Source organism: Charadrius vociferus, unplaced genomic scaffold (assembly GCF_000708025.1).
Source record: "Charadrius vociferus isolate BGI_N301 unplaced genomic scaffold, ASM70802v2 scaffold201, whole genome shotgun sequence".
NCBI classification, from domain to species: domain Eukaryota; kingdom Metazoa; phylum Chordata; class Aves; order Charadriiformes; family Charadriidae; genus Charadrius; species Charadrius vociferus.
Window position 1 is genome coordinate 2315976 of NW_009646936.1, and position 13305 is coordinate 2329280.

Below are 13305 nucleotides of genomic sequence, written 5' to 3' on the forward strand. Positions count from 1 at the left end.
CCAGTTTAAAAAAATCCTAGAGACAGATCATTGACCTTACTCCGCAGTGTACTGAATCTGATCGAACAAACCTTTGTTATTGCTGGAGGAAAAAAACAAAATGAGAATAAAATTCTGACTTTTCACAACATCTTAAAGAAAAATCTGTATTCGTGCAACACAACAAATGTTCAGAGATTGCCAAGAGTCCTCATGCTTCCACCTACCTAACATTCTCTAACAATGACTTTTATATAATTTTTAGCTCTAGTATCTATACTTTGTTCTGATGGGTATCCTGAACACTAAAAAAAAAACCCCACAATGTCTTGGTGTACAGTCAGAGCCGCTACTAGCAAAACACACCACTGATGACAGGGATGAAAAAGGTTAAAATTAAAATGACTTGCAGGCAGAAACAAAGGTATGAACATTTGCTTTGAACCTGGGAGCCTCACAAGCCGCCCTGCCAGTGTATCCCAGGTGTAGGCCACATGAGCTGGGGAAAGAATGCGGCTGTGAGGAGCGTGATGACAGGTCCAAGTCTGTTCTGCATTCATCCCAGCATGCACCGGTACATCTGTTATGCATTTAAAAAAGGTTTGACTTTTTCTTGCATATTCTTTTTCTTGGTAAAGTTATTTAAACAAATTTAAGCAAATATTGAAACCATTATCACAACAGCAGCTCAGAAACTCTTTGAAAGAAAGAGATGTAGTCCTGGCCATAGAGTGGTAGCACCAACACTCCCTTTGAGCTGCTGTAATGGCGCTGCCCTGGTCTCTGCGTGAACCTTCTGTTTTCACACAAAATTAGCAACAGAGCGCTGACTTGACAGCTCACTCATGTGTGCTAAGATAACGTACTCCTGAGAAAAAATGTTTGAATGGCTCTAAGAATGTACATCATCTGCTGTACTGATAGAGTTGCAAGGTGCCTGCAAGTCGGCTGAGGGCAGGGAGGGTGGTCTCAGAAGGTGCCCTGAAGGCTGAGGCCCACCATGGCTTCCTCCCAGCAACACACTGGGGTTTTCCTCTGAGGCACACTAGGCTGTGTGGGGTAATGATGTAGCTCCAACACTCATCCTGATAGGTAGTCAAAACAAGGCCAGGCCTCCCATCCAAGATCCATACCTCAGTACATCTGCCACACCATTTATACACCAACCTTTAGAGCCAGGCAGGTAAGATGAGTTTACAACCTACATATGTGGGTGTGTTTTCCATCCATTTTCAACCAGCAAGTAACCTTGCTAGTTTTATTAAACAAGAATAGCAAGCAACTTTATTTATTTATGATACCATCCTCAACCTGCTAGATATCAGCCAAGTTGTCAGTGAGGCTTGAGTCCTGACTCAGAATGTTACTGTGCTTAAGAGGAAAAGCCAGACAAGGGATATAGAAACCATTTGTTCACTTCTGTGTGAAAAGCACTAAATAGTGAATGCAAGACAATAGGATGCAGTGAAAAAGATGGAGGAAGAAATAGAAAAGGAAAGAGCTTGCTTGGATTTTGCTCATATTTTTTTTAGAGTCTGGTTGTTGTACAGAAATGAAAAGCTATGAATTTAAGTGGTTGATAAAGCCAGCTTCTCAAAATCCCAGATAAGTGTTAAAGTTTTTGCAATTTTAAAAGGAAACAAAGAAAATAAACTCCCAAACCTAGGGCTCACTCAAAAACCTGCAGAGTCCAAAGGGAGGTCTCTTTGTGCAGCTGGCTGAGGATAATATTATTAGTAGCCTGCCTGTGTCTGTGCTCATTGCTCCAAAACAAGGGATATCTGTTATCCATGTCACTATAGGCCACATTGAACCCTGAGTTGGAACATGTAGCACCATGAGAACCTAGGCACTTTTTTTTTTTTTAAAAAAGCAGTATCACACTGCAACAATACCGTTTGCTGTAAGTCTTGCAGAAACACAAGGTTCTGAAGTCTCTTTGGCAGGTTTTTGATATCTTTATGATATTCAGAAATCTATGCAGCCAAAGCGGAGAGCGGCCAACTTCAGGTCGATGCAATTGCCAGTGTTGAGTCCTTGCCTTCTATACCAGGGCTGACGGGAATCATCTGCTCCTCAGATGTTTTTATTTGTTATTTTTTGCAAGAAGATTCCAAGTTAATCTGCAGTAATAACAAAGTTTTATTATAAATGTGATTAACTGCTTTTAAAACTCAAAGTGATTGCTGAATGGCTTTGGTTCAATGAACCATTGGAGGTTTCTGGTCTTTGACTCCCAGCATTTATGTCTTGTGAAGGCAGAAGCTTCTGAATTTAGGACTGCACCAAAGTAAAAAGGAAACTGAAAAATAAACATATGCATGACTAGATCTCAGGCAGGGTGGTCCACAACCTTGTTGGTCTAAGTGTTTCTGTTTTGCTGAGGAGAGCAAGCTAGGCAATGTTAGTGATTGCCCTAGAGTGGAAGGGCCCCAGTTGTTGAGTCTGGGGGCCTTCATGTTGGCCACCAGCCAGGAGAAGGAAAAGAGGAAAAACAATTTCTATAATGGGAGAGGAGAGGGGCCTGTAGAAAGAAGCAGCACATTGCTGAACTAGCCAGCAATGCAGGTCTTTGTGTTTCTGTTTTTATTGTGGCTTTGAAATGCACAATATTGCCACATCTTTGAAGAAAGCTGTGATTTGGAAATCACACCTAATACTCGATTCTGATGGTAGGGGCTGAGCCTCCTGTTCCTCTCAATCCACAGGACACAGAAGGTCATATCCATCGTAGGGATCTCTCTTCTGTCCTGTTCTACTCTGTCTACACCTACATGACCGTGGTAGTGTGGCTTCCAGTAGTAAAAAAACATGTGAAATCGTGACACCACGCAGTCCTCCTGAGTGAAACCATTAGGAGTAATCTGACTGGATCTTTAATTTTTGTCAGATAGCAAAAGCATAACAACTGGGAAAGGCAAGGACATTTGCCCCTAAAATTGGTAAGGGGAACTCCGGGTGAAAATATTTGGGATGGGGTTTTCGTGAAAGACTCTCCTACTTGTTGAGAAGTGAAGATCAAACAAAGCCCTCCTTGCCCTACAGTTATGAAAAAAAAACCCAAACCACCAAACCAAAAGCCCAACACCAAACCAAAACCTCACACAACAAAACCTCAGACTGTACTGAACCAGAAATTTCTATCTGTCTTCTCTCCTCCATTCCTTCTTTCAACAACCTGGAATTATTCATAGTTCCATTCTATACTGGACTATTTTTTGCCTTTTTCATGTGCTTAAAAAAAACCCCAAAATCCTTAAACAGAGGCTTTTTACTTAAGAAAGGGAGAATAATTCCCCTCCTAAAAGTATCATTATGGAATTTTTCTTTCACAAAGCATCTATCTCATCTCCTCCATTAGGATGATTAAAATCATTTTAATTTAGTGCCAACTGGGGGATTGTTGCCGTCCCTCAAAGAACTATTGTAAACACTTAATCTCCTTTGTTTATATTATTCATATGTAGAAGGCTGCTTTCTGTCTCTGGACCTGCTAAACCTTTAGAGATATATCAACTCTTTCATCTTTTTCTAGTGCTTGTTCTAGAAACGGTTTAGATCTGACCATGAATAGGGTAGGACTCGCTGCACAAGTGATAAGGTTATCAGACTCCCAGCACTTCTCCATGCCATCCCTTACTTTCACCTTGTTAAGTCCAGTTGCTGTTAGTATTTTTTCTGTTTTCTTTTCCTCCTCTGTGACAGTAGTCGAAACAAGGTTTCTTGAAATCTTTATAAATTATCTGTAGTATAAAAGCACCCCCCAGGCTTTTGACAGCCTACCTTTAGCATATGACAGAATGGGTGGATTTAACAGCATCACTTCAATGCTTCCCTGCCGTGTCTTCCCCGGCTGCCTCATTCTCTGGCTGTCATAGCTTAGACATGATCTACCCCATGGTCAGAGACACGAAGCAAATAGGTACTTAAAAAATGTTGGTACCAGAAAAGCACAGCATCATGTCCTGTGAGGCTAATACCAACTTCCTAACAGTGCTGGGCCTTCCAGGGGAAATCACAGTCTGCAAAGTGCTCAGCATCTTCTAAAGGCAATGATTCCACTCACATCTCTTCATTCACACAGCAGCCAGGACTGGATTTAAATACGTTTCATCACTGTAATAATAATATATGTATTCTGTGTAATTTTATCATCCCTATTTCTTAACCAGGATTGCTTGTCTCATCCCAAAGCATCATTCTTTATCTGTAGTGGGTTTATAACTTGGTTAAAATATTAACTTAACCATCATCAAAAAGTAACATTGTTCATTTCTTCCATTTGTTTTCCACAGCAACGTGTCTTTGAGCTGACAGAGCAGCGCATTGACTGAGTCTGCAAGTGTGAGGGAATTCATCCTGCAAATAGACTGAGACTGATGGGAAGACCGTTCTAGGACTAGCGGGGCCAAGTGCCCCCTAAAGCAGAATAATGTATTGTATTTGGTACCCTATGGGGACTCTGCTGCTACTTACTATGTCCTCCTGTGAAATTCTCTGGGAGAGGTTTATGAGTGCCACAAGTAACTTAAGATATTAGCTCTTTGCCTTTTAAATATTTTATATATAGTGCGCTATATTACCAGTCTCATTAAAACCACTTTGTGCAGCACAGAATGCCTAGTCAATTGACTTTTTTCCTGTTACAATCATCACATTCTTTCCATTGAAATCAGTTCTAATTGGATAGAATCTTAACCATAAAAGCCAAATTTAAAATTGTTTATATGTAACCAGAGAAAATGTGCTTTAGTCAGTAAATCTTCTGGTTACACACAGATGACATTATTGAAATAGATAATCCTCTACAGATGCATTAATTTCATAATCTAAAAATGCTTTCTGAAGTATTTTACGGCAACAAATAAAGACCAGTTTGATGACACAGCCTACAAGAACAATGGTAAATAAAACAAATGTTAGTGCAAGTCTGTGATTGCAAAACCTTTAGAAAATTAGCCTTTTTCACTCGATCAAAATTTTTAAACACATCTTTTCCTGTAGAATTTCTCTCTATCATTATTTGTAAACCAGTTATTTTACAGAATTACTGTTTGCCTCTAGGTGCTCCCCTGTCCGATCAAAGCTAAGAAGACCTGTAGCAAATTTTGTTGTTTGCTTGACACTTGGAGTAACTGGCATTCACCCCGGTGTTCTAAGGTTGTACTGCCAAGGGAAAAAATATGACATGCATCCTTGTAAAATTTGTGCTGCTTTCTTTGGCATTCCCTTCTTTCAGGGCCTGAGTCCATGTGGTAGTTCTGCTTTGTTTTTTTCTAATTACTAGCAGCTGAGAGAGTGTCCAGGGGAACTTTAACTAGCTCGAACAGGTGCCCCAAGGCCGAAGCTTTTATGCATTAATGTGTAAAAAGAGATGTTTGCTGCACCTGACTCACTAGTGAGCAAATGAAACTAACACTGGACAAGAAAATACAGGACCGTTTTTTCTAAATACTTACATTTTCCAAGGCACTGTGCTGAAAGAGGTGCAAAGGTACTTACTTACCTTTCTTTAATAACTCCATTCAGTGTTTTTTTCCAGAGTCTCTGAACAAATGAGTTGAAATCTATTATCTGTCATGGGCATTTCCAAGATACTGTAAACATTTCAGTACTCTGGAGAACACGTGTACCTTTCCTGAAATGCATCCTTTAATTGCCTCTTCAGATATTCCTGGGAACATGGAAGTGGGCAGCTTTACCTAATGTTCCCAAAAACTACTTATGAACCTTTCTCCTTTGGAAAATTTTACATTAACATCACTCGTTATGCAATGAAAAAATGTTTGGAAACAATTGAAATGCTTATAACAGATGATAAGAAGTAGAGAATATTTTCTGCACTTCTATTACAGTCAATAATACCTGCGTGAATTTGAGGTGATTTCTTTTATGGTTTGCTACGAGCAAGGTCTTGACTGTACACTCAGGCATTATTTTCACTTTACTTATTGTAAGTTATCCATCAAGTTGAAAGTGTAAGGTGTAGCACCTCAGTTAAGTCCACTGTGCAGGGCCTTAGTGTATCCATGTGGTGTTTCTGGCCGTGTGTGTGCGGTATGGTCACAGCTGGGCACATGGATCTAACCTTTGATGGTTTGGATGGAGTGACCTTGATATGGTTGTTTCACCAAGAATCCACACAAGCCTTGACTTTTTCTCTTTTCTTAGCAGAAATCTTTATCTGTACCCTATGGCTTACCCTGCTCCCTCCAGCAATTGCTGGTGTGGTGCCTGCTCTGTGCCCTGTGTCAGTAGCATCCTCTCTCCTTGGGGCTGTCCTGGAGACGCCAGTGCCAGTGGAGGGGAGATTTGAAGTAGGTTGCAGCGGGCTGGGGTCGGTTTGTACTTTTGCAATAAACCAGTGCTGTGTTTGGGAGAAAAAAGTGGGGAAGATGGTGAAGAACAAATCAGTGCAGAAGCAGACAACAGAGCCTTTGAGTGATGGGAAAGGGCTGGCTTTTCCGTGCTTATATGCTTATATGTTTGTGCATATGGTCATGTTCATACATGCTAATGCCTGTTCATAGCCGTGTGATTTAGAGCCATTGCGACTTGCTGAGACTGGAAATGGAGACGTAGTGTAAGTTAGAGTAAATTACAGCAATAAACAGTAAATTCACTGAAAAGAATGACTTTTTTTTAAACATCCTGATGCTTTTTGGCAATGTTTTCCCCTTTCACATTAGCTAAGATATTAACCTACTTATCTAACAGAAGAGGTAAAGGAGACTTGAATTCTAACCTTTTATCCAGCTTTTAAAATCTGAGTTCAGTTTTCATGCTAGAGAACACAGGCAGCTGCCTCTGAACATGCTCACTGCTCAGGCAGAAAATGCAAGAAGAAAAAGATAGTGGGGGCTGGTGGGATGCAGATCAGGGAGAATGAGGAGGAAAATAAGTGATTTTTATTTTCTTAGAAGGAACAGGGAGAGGGGTGGAAATTATGAGGATGAGGTAAAGTATAAAATAGGTTTAGCAAATAGCTACAAATCTAATATATCAAGAAGTGCCAGAGAGCCTCGTTATCCGTATCACATTGAGGAGATGTTTGGTTCAGGATTTGCTAGCAGTGCAGTGAGGCTGTGTACCACTTCAGCCTTTGGGAGTCTCTGCAACATCCAGAAAGGTTTTTTTTTTCCCAGTGAGATCCTCTCTGTCCTCTAAATGATGGGACCTGCTCAGTTCTGCCAGCCCCCCTGACTCAAGCTGCAGGTGCTTAGCATTTGGCAATTTATAGGGGTTTTTGATAATTTTTGTATGGAAGCTCTCTGTCATATAGCTGACTAGGGGCCTGTTCTTGTGTCTATCAGGGTGATGCACAGTTTTTGACTGAATATGATTTATTGCCAACATAAATATTAGCCTTGCTAATTGTTGCAATTGCTAGTAAATAAAAATATTATTAATTCTAAATCAAAATATCTACATAGAAATCAGTGTCAGGTTTCCCTCAGCAAAAGTACTGACTTTGTTAGCGTGATAAGTATATTTCATAGCAAAAATAGTGACTCTGCAGACCAAAGCAGGATGCCACTGACACCCTGCTGGAGGTAATTAAAGTCAACCTGAAGCAGTAGTAGGTAGTTACACCATAAGCACCACTGAGGTACTCTGTGGTCACAGGTGTTGCTGGTCCCCATGGGTGTCACTAAGTCTTTGAGAGCAATTTGCACAGGAAAATGAGCACCTATATGGATATTCTAAATACAGCTGATGTGCCCTTGGCATATAGAGGAATTGTATGTAAACACAGGACTAACTCATTTAGGTGGTATATTTTTCATCTCGCAGGGTACCCTCTTAAGTTAATGGTGCATCCATGCTCCATCTGCTTTCCGTATCTAACCCAAAGGTAAAAGATTACCTAGCTAGGGTGAAGATTGTGGAGGGCAGAGTCAGAGAAACGGAAGAGTGAAAAGAACTAAGAGAAGCAGGGGAAAAAGTGAAGAAGAGTTGGGAAAACTGCACTATGAAGTTTAATCTGTGTGGCCCAAGTGGTGCAGTTTGCTTCTACTTTGACAGTGATGTGTGTTAACCTTTCGGAAAGCACGGCCATGTATCACAGCTGATGGATCAGAGCAGAATGTGTGGATGGATTCAGTCTTGTTCCCCTCTGTGAGGATTAAGGCATGGACTCCAGAGCGTGGTAAATGAAATCCGCTTTATTAAGCAAGCATGCTCTTTATATATTTTTCTACCAAGGCGAGTAATTTTCTACTTTACTTATTTACACCATCACATATTCTAAAAGATCACGTTCCCACAGAAAAGGGAATCTCCTTTCCCTGTGAGCAGCACCTCCTTATCTAGGGAGTAGCTTCACACAACTTCATGGTCTGCCAAAACAGCGCTGCAGCTGCTGATGCCTCCCTATTAGTTCTACCACACTTAACCCATCTTTTGCCTCAGTCCCTGGCACCCTCCTTACACCTTTTGCCACTCTGTTGCACCATAAAGATCAAGAATTAGTCATTCACTCTGGTTCATTCAGTAGCAAGAATTTGAGTAGACCTTTAAAAAGAAATCAAAACTATTCATGTGCAAGTAATTCATGATAGGCTCTGTCACACAAATAATGGTTGAGATTAAAATGTCATGAGGAAACAAAGTAAATAAAAAAACTCCAAATACACATAAAACCTGATTGACAGAAAACAAATACTTTTACTTCCTATCTTGTCCTAACAGTTACTAGTCTTTAGCTGCAGAAAGCAAACAAAGTAAAGGACTTGCAAAGGGAGGTTATTATACTGAAAGACTATGCAGGGAGAATACTTGAAGCAGGATATTAGACAAACTTGTGACTTCAACTGTGACTGCAGCGCAACAGGAAAGCATGTCATTGCTTGCTCCCGTTTACTTTTATTGGTGTATGCCACTGCTTATCCCTGTTTACCATTCCTTGGGATTGGTAGCTATTAGACACAAGAGCGTAGCTTATGAAAGAGGATGCTGCAAAGAAATCCTGAAGCACTGCTTAACAGACAGAAATACAGGGAACTGGGAACTGTTAAAAGGGCACGGGCTATGTCCGTGTTGGCAAGTAGTTCAGAGCAGATCAGTAAATCAGAGCAAGTGGGGCCGATGTCTGTCCCCTACCTCTGCCCTGTATGAGGCTCAGGTTATAATTTGGGTTTGATTGAGCCCATTCCCTTTGACTGAATGTCCCCACTGTGCATGTGGCTTCAGGCTGCCGAAAAGATCAATTACTGTCTTGAATCTTTATGTCTTAGTGCAAACGTAGGACAAATCTTCTAGATCACGCCATGCCTACATTAGCAATTATTGTGGTCCTATAGGAGCACATGGAGCAAACAGCTGGATTAAGCCTATACTAGATCTGTCAGTGTGTGGCAGTTACTTTGTCTTAGCTCCGGTCTGGTCCCATGAACTAAATGCTGGTTGGTAGGTAAGCGTATGGGATGTGTTCCTGGAGCTCATCTTCCCATGGCTTTTCATCTGAAAGGAATACAACCCATGTGCTCCACGGACCCTCTGCAAAGTGAGCCAAAGCATGGTAACTGGCAATATTTAGGAAACTGGCTTCAAAATCACACTTCTGATCCAGGTGAAATGCTAATGAAGATGTACCCCTTCTCTAGAAGGAATGACATGCACCAAAACTGCTCTGTGAGCCAAACTGGCATGTGGTAAATGGAGGCAATCAGGGGGTTTCTTACAGAATTGCATTACAGCTCTGAAATTAATGCTAATATAGACGAAGACAATGAGAGAAGTCTCAAAGCAAAAAGGGAGAGACCCAAAAGAACAAAAAATATTGGCTTGTAGGCAGAATTGCTAGTGTTCTGGCAAAGATGAATACATAAATGACTCTACTGGGAAAAAAACAGGGAACATTTGGAAGGGAAAGTACAATAACTGCGGAAAATTGGCAACAAAGAGCAATATTAAATTAACTGTAACCTTGTGTTAAGTCTTCTGTTTTGTTGCTTCTCACTTTAGATTTATGTTATCACCTGAGAAATTTCTTAGTTTCTAAATAAAGCACAATCTTACCTTAAAATAATTTAAGACATAAAAAATCTTATTTTGTTGTTAAGAACAATATATATCTAAAGGCACCTGAACTGTTTGTGTGCATTGTATTTTCAGAGTGTAATGACAAATAACTGTTAACTACTGAAAACTGTCTGTTAAGCAGGATACTGTGTGCTCTGCTTTATAGTGTACAAACAAAACAAGTGGTTACAAATTTGCAAATAGATTTAAGAAAGAGTCAAGTAGCTAATAAGGAGTAAAGGAATGTTTTAGAACATTTGCATTGGAAATATATACTGCAAATAAAAGGAATACAAAAGGCAGAGAGTACTGGAGTCAAGGTCTATGGCATTCTTTTCACTTTCAAACAAAATCCTTAGTGAGCAGTAGAAAGTACTGTTTTCATGTAGGGTTTCCTCCCACATCTTAGTCTAATAAAAAATAAGTTAGTTAGCACTTGCCTCAGAGGTGGCATTAGTAGACTTTTTCCTAGTCCACTGTCCTTATTTTCCTCCTCTTGTAGGAACTTAGTATTTTGTCAGACCTCTATTTGAGACCCTTCACACTTGATTGAAATTAGAAAACTGTGACTGAGGGGAAAGTTCCTACATACATAAACACACCCTGACCTTAATTGCATAAATTTCTTATGGAATCAGTTTAAATTATTGTTCTAAATTACTTGCATTCACAGAAACTTGGAAAGGTTTGTGTACCTTACTGGCATCCTACTTTAATGTGCCAGGCATTCTGCTTTTCTCTTAAAATTTGCCATCTGTGTCAGAATACCAAATCCTTTTGAGTGTAAGAGTCTCTGACTTCCCTGCTAAAGTTTATCTTCATGGTGTACTGGCACTCTAACAGGTGGTGGAAGAAGGCTAATGATAAGGGTTCACTGGATTACATTCTCTACCACAGGCATTGTTCTGAATGGCTTGCTATTTTGGAAATTTGGTTTATCACAATTAGTGATAATGTCATCCATGAAAAGTCTGTGATCATCTTCTAGGTATGGTCAAATAATCAGAGGAAAGAAGAGGTGATGGGGATTATAAAGAGACAGAATAGATTTTTGGTTTTTTAGGAGTTGTTTCTCCTGCTTAAAGCTGTAGGAGCTACTGCAGGAATATGGTACAGTGCAGAGAGGATCTGCCTTCCTGCCTGCCCTGACCCTTCTGCAGGAGGAGCCCTGCCTCCCCCATCCCATCAGGGGGTGAGCTTGAAAACCTGGGGACGTGGGAGTCAGGGTGTCTGTTTTGACCATTCTTGAGTACCTACCTTGACTATAATAGAAACCATATATCAGCTAAAGTGGCCTCAGTAAAAGCTCTAGCCCACATCTCTGGACCCATGCAAAAGCTCATGCTTACTTCCACCCTGTTTAAGCCCTATCTCATGCAGTGTTACTCTACAGAGTGATTGTGCTTATCCCATTTCTTCATCTCAGTCAAGTAATAAAATAATGTAATATAGGTTTCTACCAGATACTTTCCAAGTCCTGTAGAATTTGTGTTTGGTTCCAGGTCATCTATGATGCTTCTGTTGTCATTAAACATTTATTGGAGTTGTGCTATTAAAAACCTACAGTACCATCAAGCCTCTAACCATTACTATTGATCTCTCAGCAGATAAAGGAATATTCCTCTAAGCCCATATCTTACTTCTCTTTGGTATGTTGAAAGAGAAAATATGTGGGTAGAAACAGAGGATTTTTTTTTCCTTTTTAAAGAAACAGACCTATTGGCAAGCACATTAAATTATTCCTTTCACACAAGGCATGTTTTCTGTGGAGGCCTGCCATGTTTGTTTCATATGAAGAGAATCACACTATTTTTTTTTTGTTCAATCAAACACAGGAAATGTCTGATCATACCTCCTAAGCTTTCCTCCCTCAGCAGTGATTAATCACTCCCTTTGAAGTGCTTATATTTTTGCAGTTAGAAGGAAAGTATTGATAACTGATTAAGTTCCCGTTCTTCAAACGCTGCATACATGACAGCAATGACACACATGAATGATTACTTTGGTTTTAGTGGGACTTGCCTGTAATTCATGCTAAAGTATCTAAATACTTGGAGACTGATGTTACTTTATGAGTTTGGAGATATTCCAATCATTATTATAGAAGAACTCTATATTCGGAGTGGTGGTGAGTAAATTGTTCTTTAAAATTCGAATCATCAAGCATATGAATTCATTAACAAAGGGATTTTAAAGGTATTGCAGCTGAGGGCATCACTGTTCAGATCCACTTTTCAATTTTTATTTGTCTATATGCGTTGCGAGGAATTTTTTGCTTGTCCATAGAACTCCTGGTATGATTGAGTATCATGCTGTATTTGGTTCACAAATAGAAGTTATTGTTAAATATTTAGGAAAGAAAACAAATTCAGCTATGTTGGCTGAGCACTATTACTCTTGAAAGGGTAAATTAACCTCCTACAGGTCAAGATAAGATTTCCAGTTTAAAAGGCACAGATTAATAGATGCATACATGTCTTAAAAGTACTTTGTTCAAAGCAACTAGGTCACAGAACCTCAGAGTCACTCAGGTGGGAAGGGCCCTCAGGTGGTCTCTGGTACAACAACCCACCCTGAGCAGGATCAGCTCTGGGATAAGACCAGGCTGCTCAGGGCTTTCTCCAAGCAAGTCTCCGGGCTCTTCTCAGCAGAGCCATTCTTCTTCAGCCATTCAACCTGCAGCCTGCACTGATACAAATCAACAATCCACCCCAGGTGCAGGACTTCACATTTGCCATTGCTGAATTTCGTGAGGCTCCTGGTGACCCATTCCTGGAGCTTGCCTAGATGTTTCGGAGTTGCAGCCCTTTCATTAAGCATATCAGTTGCATTCTGTGGTTTGCTGGTGTCCTCAGACTTGGGGAGGGTGCACTCTATCTCCTCCTTTAGGTCACTGATAGAGATATTGGACAGGATAGATTCCAGGATAAGATTCTGGAGGAACTCCACTGGTAACTGGCCTCCAGCCATTACCCTTTAAGCCTGATGAATCAACCAGTTTTTCACCCATCTAGCAGTCACACATCCAATATATAACATGCTAACTTGGATACATTCATGCTGTAAGAAACCACTTCAAATACAACGGTGGAGATGAACTCAAATTCACTAGTGCCATCATGTGAAAAGAGAGTAATACTCTGATTCCTATTTTGTTAAATGAAAACCAGCTGTAGACCGAATTTCTTAGGGCATTCTGAAAACTTATTTACAGTTCAGTACACTATATGGTCTTTTTTCCTTACAAAACTTTTGACTGGAGCTGTGTGCATACTGGAAATCAACTGTTATCTGGAGGCCCAG